The sequence below is a fragment of the Austrofundulus limnaeus genome, unplaced genomic scaffold (assembly GCF_001266775.1).
Source record: "Austrofundulus limnaeus strain Quisiro unplaced genomic scaffold, Austrofundulus_limnaeus-1.0 Scaffold246, whole genome shotgun sequence".
Taxonomy (NCBI): domain Eukaryota; kingdom Metazoa; phylum Chordata; class Actinopteri; order Cyprinodontiformes; family Rivulidae; genus Austrofundulus; species Austrofundulus limnaeus.
This window is the reverse complement of record NW_013952648.1, coordinates 512,127-526,746: the sequence shown is the minus strand read 5'-3', so window position 1 is coordinate 526,746 and position 14,620 is coordinate 512,127.

Here is a 14,620-nt window from a genome sequence, read left to right as displayed (position 1 = left end):
TGTTGTTTCTGACTGGTTAAAACAGAGTCTGTTATATCCGTGCCTTTAGCACTAATGTCTTTTGTCCACTGATGAAAAACAGTAACATAGGCCCAAGATCAGGTGAGGTTCTGAAGCCAGTCAGTAGCTTGCTGTTCTTTTCTTCGCTGAATGGCGCACACTTCAAGGCTTGAATAACATGGTTCCCACCATGTCGGACACGAGCATGCTCACCAAAACCAGTAGCTCCAGTTTGATCCTCAACCAAAAAAACAGGGCACGGCTGATATTGATCCAAATAACTTGTAATGTTTGGAGTCGTATCCATGTCCACCAAGGGCCAGACCTTAGAAMGATTCTTCCATCAACCTGTATGTTAAGAATAAACCCTCTAATCTTGTTAGTCATGGATTAGGAAAAGTTTAAACCTTTATTCCAGCTTTAGTTAATTTGATGACATTATGATAGTACGCACTTATTTAATGGAAACTTGTCTCTGAGCAGGACAGTCCCTGATTAGCTGAGAGAGTCTCCGGTAGGGCAGTGAACGCCCTCGTGTTCTGACAGCATCATCCACCTCCCTGTTGAACTCGGGTTGGACTTGTTGTTTGCTGCCTGAGCAAAGATGAGTGTGTGCAACATCACTGTCAAACACAGACTGCAGCGGGTTTCAGAGTAAGGCAAGCGTTTTTCTAATGGTGCAGATGTTTGCTGTGAAACAATCTGTTCAACAAAAGGGTGGAAAATACGATATTTACAGCTTTTTTGGTGGTGGGTATTCTATGAGCTTCACTTCCTGTTCTCGAGTTGCAACAAGGACTTACACCAAACACTAAGAGTGCACGGAATTTATTTTTGAATGCAAAAATATACATATTTTTGTAATAAAACAGTAGCCTGGTAAAAACCAGCCCCTTGTTCTACGCTTTGCTTCATGCAGGGGGTCTGGACCCTCGGCTGTTGAAAAGAGATTTTTTTGCTRGACGTGTGGACTCTGTTAAAGTTTAAAATGATTGGATCTGATTTTACCCAATCAATAACGATTGGCCATGACGTAGGCCCTTTGTAGCGCGCTAGCTCGACCGTGAAGGAAGCTAAGCTAAGAAGCTAACCGGAAACTGGCTGTAAACAACCATCCCCTACTGAGAGGAGAGAAGTACTGAGCCCAATAAGATGGTTGTAAATGATGCTGCAGGCTTTGTGAGACAAATTTAATTTAATTTGGAAGTCTTGTCAACAAGGACTGGCTTCATTCACTTCCTCCGCTGCCACTACTAAACTACAGGCAGAATAAGACTGCGCAGGAAATTGTTGTTGTCAATCACAACTCCTCCTGTTCTCTGATTTGCACGGTTGAAATTCTACTGGAGAAATCTCAGATGGAGCAGTGAAAGGTAACTAGAATTGTGCAGAACTGTGTAGGAGGGTTAATAAATTTGTGACAAACACAAAACTTAGTCCTTAAAGCAACTAATGTGTTTAGATTGAGTTGAAAAATAGATATGAAGGAAAACAAAATTGACAAATACTTCCAACTGTATTTTTTTATACAACTAATTAGTGGATATCAAATTCAAAAATAATTCAATGATTACAACAGTTCAGGTTAAAATTACTTTCTGCACAGGGAATTCTAAATAAGACTACAAAGCTTTCCAAAAATGTTTCAGTTGCTTTTTCTTTACAAGTCATTCTTGAATCGATGGCTGAGCGTTTGTACTTCACATTTGTTAGAAATTTTTTTTTTTTGCTTTTTCAAAAAGCTCAAACTAGCGTTCGGTTTGCACTTCATGTTTTCACCAGATAGCCGGGTCGTTACGAACACTGCATGAGTGCACGTTTCACCTTATTTCTACTGGTTGTGTAGAATCCTGCCTCACCTGTCTGTTTTTGAGAATATGCGCTGATGTAAGCTGCGTTTTGATACTTATCACTGCTTATTTTAGGTGGYTACATGCAAATCCAAGACATTTTAAAGTGCTTATATGGTGTATAACCAGAAATATAGGAAGTACTTGAAAAAAGAAAAACTAAATAAAAGTAAAAAAAATACCTTAACAGAAAATCTTTGATAAAAAGAAATTTCACTGATGAGTAAAGGTCATTAAACTGTAAAAGCAAAAGTACTTTTACACACTAAGAAATAAACTGAATTTACTGAACCAAACTGGTTTCACTAACTTGATTTAATGGAACCAGTTGACATGACTTTGTTGAGTAAATTCAACAATTTTTTTAGAATGAATGAACAACTCTTTGAATGATGAGTTCAGACATATTTAATTTTGTAACGGGTAACTTGAATTTTAAGGTAAATAAGTAAAAGTATAATTTTTATATTTTAAATGTAACAAAATAAAAGTAAAGGTAACTATTTAAAAATAATTGGTAAAATTGTAAATCCTCAAAAAATTACTTAAGTACTGTAATCATGTAGATGTACTTAGTTACTATAAACTTCTGTGTATACAGGGGTTCAGTAAGTAACCTTGTCACTTGATTAATTAAAACTACTACTCAGTTCTTCCTTTTTGTTCTTTTTCAAAAAAATATTACAATATTTACTTTATTCTTGTGTTATTTGGATAAAGAGATAAAAGGTGAACATGTTTTTGGGAAAGGTGGGGAGGAGTGATGGTTGAGGGGGCGGGGCTTAGCTCGGGTTGGACGTAAGAATTTGGAAACCTCTGAAGACAAAGCAACATTTTGGTGGAACCACCAACCTGTGTTGTGATTCCTAAAGAAGGGCTGTAGAGGAAGAGTTGATGTCCTGCAGCAGGATGCACTGGGACTCTGCATGTCCTTCCAAAGGATGCACAGTTTTCTCCATAAACTAATAACCATGAATGTTAGATGAATCAACCGAGTGGTCCTGGTAAACTGCTCAGAGCATACCCCACAGCTCACTGCACATACACCCAAAGCTGCTTCCCTTCAATCAGAGGTGGCACCACAAGGAGTTAAATATTTAACCTTGGTTGTGTTGTGCTCCCCCTCATCGAGAACTGCATGACATACAGCTTCAGATAAGTTCTCATGCCAAGAGATCCGACTGGACCAGTTATCACGGCTGCACCTTTCAGCCCGGCCTTGAACAGTTTTTGTAAGTAATAGATGTTTCATATTTCTTAAATAGGTTGTAAATTAGACTGATTTACAACCTGCGCATAATTAAATAAACTTTCAAATCTTCTCGTTGCCCAACTGTGTGTTCTGGGTGTTCCAGCATGTGAAAATAAGACCCTGCGTTGCACACACGTCCAGATTCACAGAGCTTCATGCAAAAGCTTTGCATCCGTCGTTTATTTCTTCTCTTCGCAAAGCCCGTGACCTCTGATTGATTGCTGGGAAATAGTGGTAATGTTGCTGCACTGGAATGTCCATTATAACAAGATTCTCACACCCCTACAAGATTCCAACACACCGGTGACTCGAGGCATCGCAGACAAACATGAAATACGTCTGGAATCTACATTAATTCATTTTTAAAAGCTCAGGGAGGACTTGTTCACTGTTCAGAGAGAGATCTTCCATGAATCAGCCAGCTCACTCTGCTCGTTCCTTCTGCTCTTTGCTGTGCCCATTTACAAGCAGCAAAGCAAACACTGTGTCTTTTATGTACAAGCTTTTAAGCCTCTACTGTGGGCCTGTCCATTTCAAACAGGTTGATGACACTTCAAGGACCGCTTAAAACAAAACACAAAAAAAAAAACCCTGGATTACTCTGCTGTAGTGTAATCAGACAACCAAGTTTCTGCTAAATTTACCTGCTCTTTGTTTATTCTGTCTTCCCTCTGGTTTTATCTCCTGTAATTTGCACAATTTGTTTTTATTCTCTCTTCTCCATCTGCAAACAACAAAGTAAGCTGTTCTGTGATGAATGGTAATGGCCTGAGCTTTGTCCGTAATCCACCTCTGCCTGGTGTTAATTAACACACGGGGGCTGGGGTTGACCATGACGTGATACTGGATCTGATGTCATGGAGTCCAGCAACCTGGCAGGTCAGAYGCCAAATTACACTATTGGGCTTTGATGCACAGAAATACTGACTCATTGTTATGGTCCTTGGGTGGCATTGGATACATAATCTTTTTAAGTGTCCCGCAAATGTTTGTTCTCTGGGAAAGTAAAGTGGATCCTCCGGGGTTGCAGCAGTGGGATCTCCCCAACGCAGACCCTCATCTGGTAAAAGAGCAGGGCTAAGAGGCAACTTTTATTGTCATGTAGTGAAGTTTAGATTTAATTTATTTATTAAATCCAGCTGTGGGAGAGGAAATCACTATAAAGGAAATTTAACCAGTTAAGAAAGATGAGAACAATAATATAAAACTTGCTTCTTTTTTATCTAAGCGTGGGTTAAAGAAAATGTGCATTTAAATCCTTCTTTTTCCACATTTAAATCCTTCAGTTGCGGTCTATATAGTGAAACTGCAATACTTTGGTCTAAATTCCTCCTTATTGTAGCTCCACAAGCCCCACCCCTTTTCTGAGGTGTGTCTCAGATCAACTTGTTTTGAGTCTGTCTCTTTAAATGCAATGGTTTATTCTAGTTTGATAGAGGCTTTTACAATTATAAAGCAGCACAGAAAGGTTTTATTTAMAAATGAATTAAAATATGTCAACAAGACTTGTCCATCCTGCCTTATGTTCGAGCCAGAGGTGAACAAAGACCACCAAACTATTGTTGGTAAGTCGAGACCTTATTTAGAAGTTTCTTTGCAAATACAGTGAYGAGATAATGTCATAGAAAATTTAGCGGGTTGAAAAATATGTCCCAAACAGAATATAAAGATATCTACGAAGCAATGGGGGAGACTAAATTTTAGACTAAATTTAACTTTCCTGCAATCCTGGAGTGGATTTTGCATAATATGTCCCATTTAAAGCTATTAGGTCATAGGTCAACTGTTTTKACCAAATATTGGTAAAAAGAAATAAATAAATGGAGCTAATAGTCAGTCCTGCTCTCACGCTGAAGCAGTTGGAGTTAGATAGAATATCTTTTTTGTCTTCTTTTCTAAAAATCCCCTCTGTGGTAAGACTCATTGTCTGAAACCCACACACTCAGGTACACATTCTTTAGTGTGTGTTTGTGCAGCAATCCACTCTTCAGTCCACTCCCCGCCATCTGCACGTCTTTAGATTCMGTTGCCTCTTGTTGAACCACAAAAGCCCCGCGACTCTGCCAACGAGCCAGCACATATCTGCTTGCAAGCTATTTGCAACATTTTTTATTCAGGTGTCTGCAATGACAGCACCACTGTCTCTGCTGGCAGCTCAGCTTAAACGCGTGTCAGAGAGCAAGCACGAGCTTGTGCGGGACACCTGATCAGCGCACCAGTTGGCTGAAGTGTCAGTTGCAAAAGAGAGAGGGTAAAAACAATTTGAAAGAGCAGAAACTTTGTGTCAGCTTGCCACACGGGACCGAGTTTACTCCATGGACAGGGTGATTTTCTGAAACGTGGTTTGGGCCGTGACGAGACATCTGAAATGTCCGTGTCGGGGAACTTTGTCTAAAAGCACTGCAATAACAGAAAACCTGCAGAGATCTGTCAAATATTTGTCAGCTCATGTTAGGCATCAGCGGGATGAGGTGTGTTTTACCAGGGAAAAATAAGGTAACAGAGAGAAGAATAGAAGAAAAATGTCATAAAGTGGTTCTGAGTTTAAATCTTGTCCGATATGTGGTTGAACTTAGTTTGAAATCTGGCCACCAATATAAACTAAAAAGAGGAGGATCCATGTTTGTTTAGGGATCAAAACTGAAATATTGGCACGACAGATACTAGAACTTTATGCTCTAAATAGAATTTAAAATCAAAATTATCTGTCATGATGAATAATTTATCCTCCTCCTGTGCTCCTCTTTTGTGTGGGGTGCCACAAGGCTCCATCCTTGGTCCCCTTATCCCCCCAAAAAACAAAAGAAACTTCACCTAGTGTCAATCCAGGCTCCTTCCTGATGCCAAATCTTACCAGTTAAGCTAAAAAAAACACAATTTTCAAAACTGGAGGGAAATGTAGGAGCGTTTTTGGTGACAGAATTGCCTCCGGGCCCTTTTTTATGTGGTTTTATGTTCCTCTCCTGTTTCCTCCAACAGACAAAAACACATGCATGTTTTGGTAATGTTTACCTAGCTAGCTTTAAATCGTCCCTATAGGTGAGAGTGTGAACAGCTGTTTGTTTTATTTTGTGATGGACCTGTCCACAGTGTCCCCTAATGGCTGGAGAGGCGACAGCTCTCTTGAAAGGAAAAGCTTACAAAGAAAAAAATAATGGCATTTTAATATTTTTTTGTTTCCTTTTTACAAAAAGAAAGAAAAAGCTTTAAAAGTGTCTGAGGAAACAGATCTGGCTGAGACCGATGTTCTGAAAAGAGAATCAGATCTATTATCTAATGACTGCTTATCCACACATTTATCAACCTGGGATTGCACTTCCTCATTTCTCCATCGTGCTTCTGCCAAGATTTAAGGATAATTTGATGAAAAAAACTTTAAACAATAAAGACGACTCAGGAAACTATGAAAGATTCAAAGTAATACGTGCAAATTCTCAGACGACTGTGGTTAGATAGCTTTGATTAAAGCTTTAAATCACCACCAAAATTAATCCCAAACCCTCATCATTTTGTTGTGGAGCGGATCCCCCCCCACCCCCGTTTTGTGTTTACCTTTTTTTTGTCAGCTTAACACACCGAGTCAAAGTTGAAATAGAAATTTCCAAGGCTACTCAGCGCCTGTCCTCTTTTATGTCCTCTCTGGTTATTTCACTTCGAACAGCTTCACCATGTTTTGTCACTTCTGCTCGGCTCAAATATGGCCCGCATTAGCTGTTTCTGCCAGCTAACACAAACTGTGGACATCAAAGAGCACCATGAGGACATTCGATTTACCATCTTCTAAACAAATGGTAACAGTTTTTATTTCTCATTGACGAGCGTGGAGGCCAGTGCGAGATCACTACAGAAATATGTTAATATTTTCCTTAAGAGACGTCAAATATTTGATCCATTCCCACCCATTTTGTGAAATGGCAGCTGAAGTATGGTGTCAATTTTGCTCAGTAAAGATAAATGAAAACACACTTTGTTTGACAAGCTTGTACATTTTTGGGTCAAGTTCATTCGGAGAACAGCCTTCTTATAACAATGGGGTGAACAATAAGGCAGCCATTACAATGAGAAGAGTCATAGTGCTGTGCAAAACTCTTGAGTCGTTTCTTATTTCTTGTTCTTTTGCTCCCAGGCGGTCAGTTTTTATTGCAATCTTTTAAGGAGGATTTGATTAGAGGTTTTCCTCTTTGGATGCTTATTTGGTCATTTTCAGCCATCTACTTGACCATTTTAGGATAAAATCTTTGTTGGTTTAAGCGATGAACCAGTGTTGTGCTGACATACAGACAAATGAGCAAAGAGACAACTTTAAAAACRATCATTTAGGCTCTTTGTGATCAGCAGCTTGTCACAAAGACAAAACTGTTTTTATTTTATTGTTAAATCCACAAAAATCACCCAAGATGACACACTGACAAATATTTGAACATCAGTGGTGGGCAGCGCTAATCCAAAAATTAGCTCCGCAATTTCTAAGGCGCTTAAAAAAATATTTAGGTCMGCARCTTCAAAAACGCTTATGCCRTTGAAAATTTAGCGGAAGCTAATTCTAAAGCACAAGTTCAATTTCAGCTGTTTCTGTAGGGAAACAAACACGTGGTATGGGAGCCAATTTGGCTTACAAATTTCTATTTTTATGGACACGTTTATTATGCAATGTTGTTCTCACGTCATGATTTATTTTGTCTTCTAATTTTACACTAACCAAATGTTTAGATAGGTAAACCTAATTAGAGTTAAGAAACAGTATAAAAAGATATAAAAGTCTCAAACAGAAAAAAAAATCACACACAGAATAAAAAAAGGAACAAACAAAAAAATCTGTTTTCCCTCCCATCTTGTTAAAAAGAGATAAGAAAAAGTAGGGGTCATGTATATGATGATTTGAACCCCCCACCGCTGCCGGACTAATTAGTGCAGTGTGTGTTTACAAGTGTGTGTGGCTCACAGACACTCGTAGATCATCCAGACTCAAGTGGGAGCAGTTTGGCCCGGAGCACCGTGAGTGAATTATAACCATTCCCAGCTTTTACTTAGTGGGCCCCCGTGCTCTGTGGACGACTCGAGTTCCTCCGCGGCCAAACTGTCCATCTTTTAACAAATCACCTCACACTCGACCCGTAACCCATAAATATCTGCAATTAAGACACAAGTGAGACAACACCTTTGAAGCTTTGCAGGTATTTGTCAAAACAAAACGGTTTCCCACAAAATAGCTGAAATAAGAAATCAATAAGGTTTAGTCCGCTCAAATGCAAAGAAGTCTTTTTTACTAAGGAATAATATAAAATGGGAGAAATTACATTTTCAGTAAAAACAAGAGCTGACTTTGCTGAATTTTTTTTRGCAGAATTGTCTCCCAAACAAACAAAAGCAGGATTTTTGAAGTGCCTGCTGCATATTTTTTAATCAATATGAACATGAATGATATGTTAAAAAATCATGCTACTGAGATGAACGGTGGTTGAGATATTTCCATGTGAAGAAACAGGAAGTGATGTCAAAGGGGAATGTCTGCATGTAAACAGAGCTGCTGCAGTGGCTGACAACACAAATTGTAGAGAAGAATCTGATGTTTCTTTAGATTATCTTGAGTCATTAGGAAGAAGATGAAGAAGAGTCAGAGTTGAAATAATATTGTTACAAGAAACAAAGACCCGAGTTCCTTTTCTTAAAGAGTTCCCTTTTGACGTCACTTCCTGTTTCACTTTAGCTAAGCCAAATTCAAAGAAAAATATGCCAGTTGTGTGAGAAAATAGATAAAATGTGTATTATGCCAAGTTTCTTAAATATAAAGATGTTCTATTTTACATTTTGTATTTGAAGGATATTCATGTCACAGGTATTTTAAGGCTAAAAGTAACAAAAAGCTAGCTAGTGGGGTTTCTCCAGATACTCTGGTTCTCCTACTGATCAGATACATTAGGCTCAATCGTTCCTGTTGGTGAGAATGGTTGTTTGGTTTTTTTTGTCTCTGTGTCCCCGTGAAAGACAGGAGACCTGTCCAGGGTGTCCCACACTCCTCATACAGTAGCTGTGTTTCCATTGCAAATGTGCGCAAAACTTTGTCGATATTCTGTTAAAGTTGAAAAAACTGTTTTGTAACTGCGGTGTTTCCATTAAGTAAGAAATGTTATTAAAGTCACACTTGAATCCGTTTGTTCTCATAAGTCATTACAAACATGATGGCGATGGATGTAAACACATAGCATGTTGCTACCACCACACTAGCGCTCATCATCAGAGGAGACGTCGGCGTCTTTTATCGAGGCTTTCCAGAGACAAGTCCCTACTTGGGAGCGCATACGTATGCTGTGTTTTTGGGAAATTGCAGTCGGTGAGTTTACTATTTTATACTACTTCTGTGATGTTACTACTACTTCCTGTTATCTTCTTCGTCGTCATCACCAGTAGAAACAGCCGGTTGTTGATTGCGTGACTCCCGTGATGCGAAAAAAGTGTTTCCATTGTAGTTTTGTGAAAAACACCAATTTCGATACGGCCGAAAAACCACCTCATCCTAGCGCAAGAACATTTTGTCGAAAAATGTAAAATTTTTTTTTTAATTGACGTGTTTCCATTGAGCAAATTTATTTTCGAAATTCAAATTTGCGCATTTTCATGGTCAATGGAAACGCAGCTAGTGACTGCTGGAGATAAGCAGCAGCTCCCGGCGACGTGAAAAGGAAAAAAATCATGAAATGAATAAATGTTTCTGTTTGTCACAAACTCAAACTGATTTATTATGAGGTATTCAGACCCTTGACCATATGTTTGTTTAGGCACTCTTATAAAGCCAAATTCCTCCAATCAAACGATGATGTTGAGAAGAAGCCACAAGTCATGATGGGACATAAAAGCAAAGCAACCTGGACCAAAAGACTGGACCAAACATTCTGCTCTTCATAAACCAACTGGTCTCAGTCTCTCTCTGTTTTTTCCCCACTATTTGCTAATGAGGACTTGGGGTCAGTGTAATTGTTGCAGGAAACACCGCGCTGATCAGAGGTGTAATTTTAGGGAAAATGAGGTTCTGTCAGATGACCTCATCTCTTTGGTCTGCCAGGCCGAGCCCCGAGGCTTTACTGATTTGTCTTCTTGGATCGGCAGCACCACATATGTGGGATGTGTATGTCTAAGTGTGTGTGTGTGAAACAAAGTAAACTGAAATTCCCAAATGAAAAAAAAGAGAGTAAAGATGAGTCGTGGCGAGGAGTTGAGCTTAGACCACCTACAGATGATCCGATCCAGCTCAGTTCTCACACAGGAAACACTGATTAGGAGTCTTTGATTAAATCAAAACAAAAAAGACTAATTAAGAATAAAAAATATTATCTGTAAAAACCAGGGGGTCATATTCACAAAACATCTTCACCACCAGGAGTCCTGAACGTTCCCGCTGACTGAAAGACATTTTCACAACAACAAAACTGTTTTTCCGTATCTCTTCGGTATAATTTTATGTTGTGACGTTAACAGTTYACCCAGCAGTAATAAAGAAATTATTAATTAACCCAGCTGTAGACTGAGCAGTGCTCTTTAGTTTGATTGATTGCTAGGAGCGCTTCCAAAATGAGCATTGCATAATTGCACTTTTCCAGAGGCTATGGGGCAGAGTGTTGCACAAACAATCCTGTTCTCTTACTGTACTTTCTGTTTGTGAATTCAAATATTCACAAGTGTTTGTCATTTTTGCACATAACACTAATAAAAGATCATGCATAATAACTGCCTAACATGGCAGATTGAGAGTAAAAGCTATCAGGACAAACATTTGTTTGGGCAATTGATCCAAATACGTTTATATTATAATTGAAATGGCTTACAGGTAAAACGTGTAAACATATTTTAAGGATAAATTTAGCTACAATTTAGCGTTAGCTGCTGTAGGTTTCAGAAAAGCTATTCAGGAGACAGTAAACGTCACCGATTGGCAAAATGAACCAGTTAAATAATCCAAGGGTCACATATCGTAACATCACAGGAACCTTTGGTCTGATAGTGAAAAAAAAACACAACGTTGGTTATTTGTCTGATCACTGGCACACGTATCAAAAACCATTCTCCGATTCTTATCTTTCATTACATTCCTTGAAGTTTTTTCGTTGTTTAGTCTTGCCTCGTTTTTTTTCTTTCTTCCGTGGTGAGAAACAAGGTTTTTTGCACCGTTGCTCACTGAGACGAAACAGTCACCAACCGTTTAATAACATCAATGTAGTGTCTTGTATTTAAGCTGCTGATGTCTATGTTGAGTGTGTTTAGGTATAATAACAAGTGAGGCTGAAAAAATAGAAAATAGTTCAAATTAAACACGGTTTATTTTTAACATGTTGTCTCGATGATCCCGTTTTAGCCATAAAATCGCTGCTTTAATGAGTCGGTGCTCGGCGAAGCCTCTGAAAGAATCCCTTGTCCACTTGTTTCAGATGAAACAAAAGGCTTTGGATGTCCTTTAATCATATCTTTGATCCGCCCACCTTAAAGGCTCTCACACAAATTCTTCATTAGCTGAGAGATGTGTGCTCTAGACGGCTTGTCCGTGCCAAGCCTTCATATTTACCAGCTGTGACCAAGACTCGCAGTCGAGGAAGACGAGGAGACAGCCGGTGCTTCCAGTCTGACTYCAGGTCAGAGACTGGCTTCAGATTCAGGCAACTTTGATCTTTGTCTGCAACGAACGGTTTGACATCATTAAAAGAAAGAGGTAAAGAGACACAGCTGACATGCAATGAGGATCAGATAAAAATCCAGGATGTAATTATTTCACTGTTTCTTGATTAATAGACAGTAAAGCAAACAAACGATGTGTAACAAAGAACCAGATCTCCCACTGATTAGAGAGAGATCACAGGAATAATGTGGGAAGAAAATATCCTCAAATAAACTGTATTCTGTGTTTAAAAATTGGTGTTGAAGGTTTTTTTTTGGGGTAAATGGTTGATTTTATGGGGGCTGTGGTCCCTCGGTGGTCAGTGCTGTGGGTCCTGTAATTGTCAGGCTGCAGGTTTTAAACCCAGAATGCATCAGGAGGAATCTTTGGTGCAAATTCACTCACTGGAGTGACCACTGCAGACAAGAGCAACCAGAAGATAATGCAATGTTCCAGGAGTTATTATTAAAATAAGAAATCAGAAATGAGAAATGTTTAATTAATGAAATATTTATTTTTACAGCTTCTGTAAAAACTAGACCTTATTAAACCTTACTTAATCATTAATAAATGGTTAGTTAACATTGAAAACATCATTAATTAGGCATAATTCATGCTTAACAAGCTATGATTAACACGCTTATTAATGCTTTACCCATAAAGGCTAATTATGTCCAAATCCAACATTGTTTATTCTTTCTTAATAACTCACGCAATAACTATTATTTATACTGTGTATGTATGTAAATACTTATATAAACGTACTTTCACACTAGGTGTTAGATACGTGTTAATGATTATATAATGTTTGAAGTTATTGTGATTTCAGTCTATGGGTGAAAGGGAATTTGTGGCCCTTCAGGGTTTGTCTATTAACAAATATTAACAAATATTAAATAATCTTCCCTTTAGARGGGTTGACTAAAGACTTTCATAACAACCAATTATTGATGTACAGCAGGATTAGTAAATAGTCAATTCAAACATTCTGTATCCATTAAAACATGTCTAACACCTGGTGTGAAAGTACATTTATAGACCATTTATTTACATGTACACAGAGTAAATAGAATAAATAATTCTTGAGTTATTAAGCATGAAAAAACAATTATTTTTTTATTTTGTGAGTAATTAGTCTCTATGGACAAAGCATAAATAAATGTCTTAATTCATAGCTTATTAAGTATAAATCTTACTTGATTAGTGATGTTTTTTAGGGTAACTAACCCTTTATTAACAATTAAGTTAGGCTTAATAAGGTGCAGTAATTATAAAGTGTTGCCAGCAGAGTTGCAGGCCTAAAGTAACTAAGTACAAATACTTTATTACTGTACTTAAGTAGAATTCTTGGGTATCTGTACTTTACTTGAGTAATTGTTTTTCAGCCTACTTTTTACTTCTACTCCTTACATTTAAAAAAGGCAAGAAGTAGAAAGTCGTTACTTTTATTGTATTTTTGCTTGTTTTCATTCCAGGTTGTTATTGTAAAAAATAAAAACTATCCATATAAATTGTGCCTCCTAGATAGTGAATTTAACTGTGGTTGAATGAGAAGTATAAATATATAAAACTCTGATAGCGTATTAGTTTGTACACAAACAAATCATGTCCCACTCCAGCAGGACAGAATCATTAAAGTAAAAGGACTGTACTTAAGAAGTATTTGTATTTCATGAATTATATTATTACATTTGGCCGCAGCCCTCAGATAGATTTTTATTTTGTGGAAAAGTTTTGTACAGCCTTGATATATGTATATAAACGGAAACAGCTGGACTAGTGCATCCTAAATTTAACATTAATTAGTGATTTTAATATGACATACTCATTTCTGCATTGTTTTGGGGAGGTCACCTCCTAATGTCCTTACAGAAAATCTAACTGCTCATTTTAAATCAATACCTGTACTTTTAATACTTAAGTACAAAAAATATCAGGTATTTTAAGACTTTTACTCAAGTAATATTCCTAAAGAGACTTTAACTTTTACCAATTTAATTTTTTGGTAAGATACTTGTACTTTTACTCATCACCTTGTGGTACTTTATACAACACTGGTTGCCAGAGATGTATTTGACAGTGTCAGCACATTTTTTTTTATAACAACCCTTAAAGATTTTAGACAGAACTTGGATTCTCTCAGGTTTTCAGTGAGGATGTAGTTTCCATTAAGACCAGAGTCAAATCAATAATCAGCTGTTAGGAGTGTCTTCAGTGCAGGTGAAGTTCTGTCTCTCGGGTTTGTTTGCAGCATCTGGAGCTTACTGTAAATGGTGAACAAGTACCAGGTTGAGCTTAAATCTAAAACAAGGAACATGTTTGGTTTAATTATCAAGTAAAGAAAGCGATGAATAATTTATACGATGAGTAGGACCTCTCAGCGTGGTTCTGGATGTGTAATGGAGTGTTTGAGGCTCTAGTTTCTGCGTGTCAGTGGAGTTAGTCAGCGGTACTGACCGGCTAATTGTGTGATCCCAAACAGCCTGCTTTAGAGTCTGTTTTCAATGAGGAAACTGCTGTTTTTATAAGATTCAAAAAGACTTGGTGAACTCAGAAAAAGGGGACAGATTTTTGATCTTAGCCCCAGGCAAGGTCAGCCCGATGATTTCCTTTTACTCAAATACTGTGAAGCAGAAATGTTCTTGGATTTTAGATCAGTCTGTCATAACAGTGAATAACATGTAGAGCGTGCCAGAGAACGGAAAAAAAAATACAAATAATAAAATCATTTCTGTGAGTTGTCAGAGAAAAGCTGCAGAATTTCTTATTATACTTGAACAGAAATATCTATCTATCTATCTATCTATCTATCTATCTATCTATCTATCTATCTATCTATCTATCTATCTATCTATCTATCTATCTATCTATCTA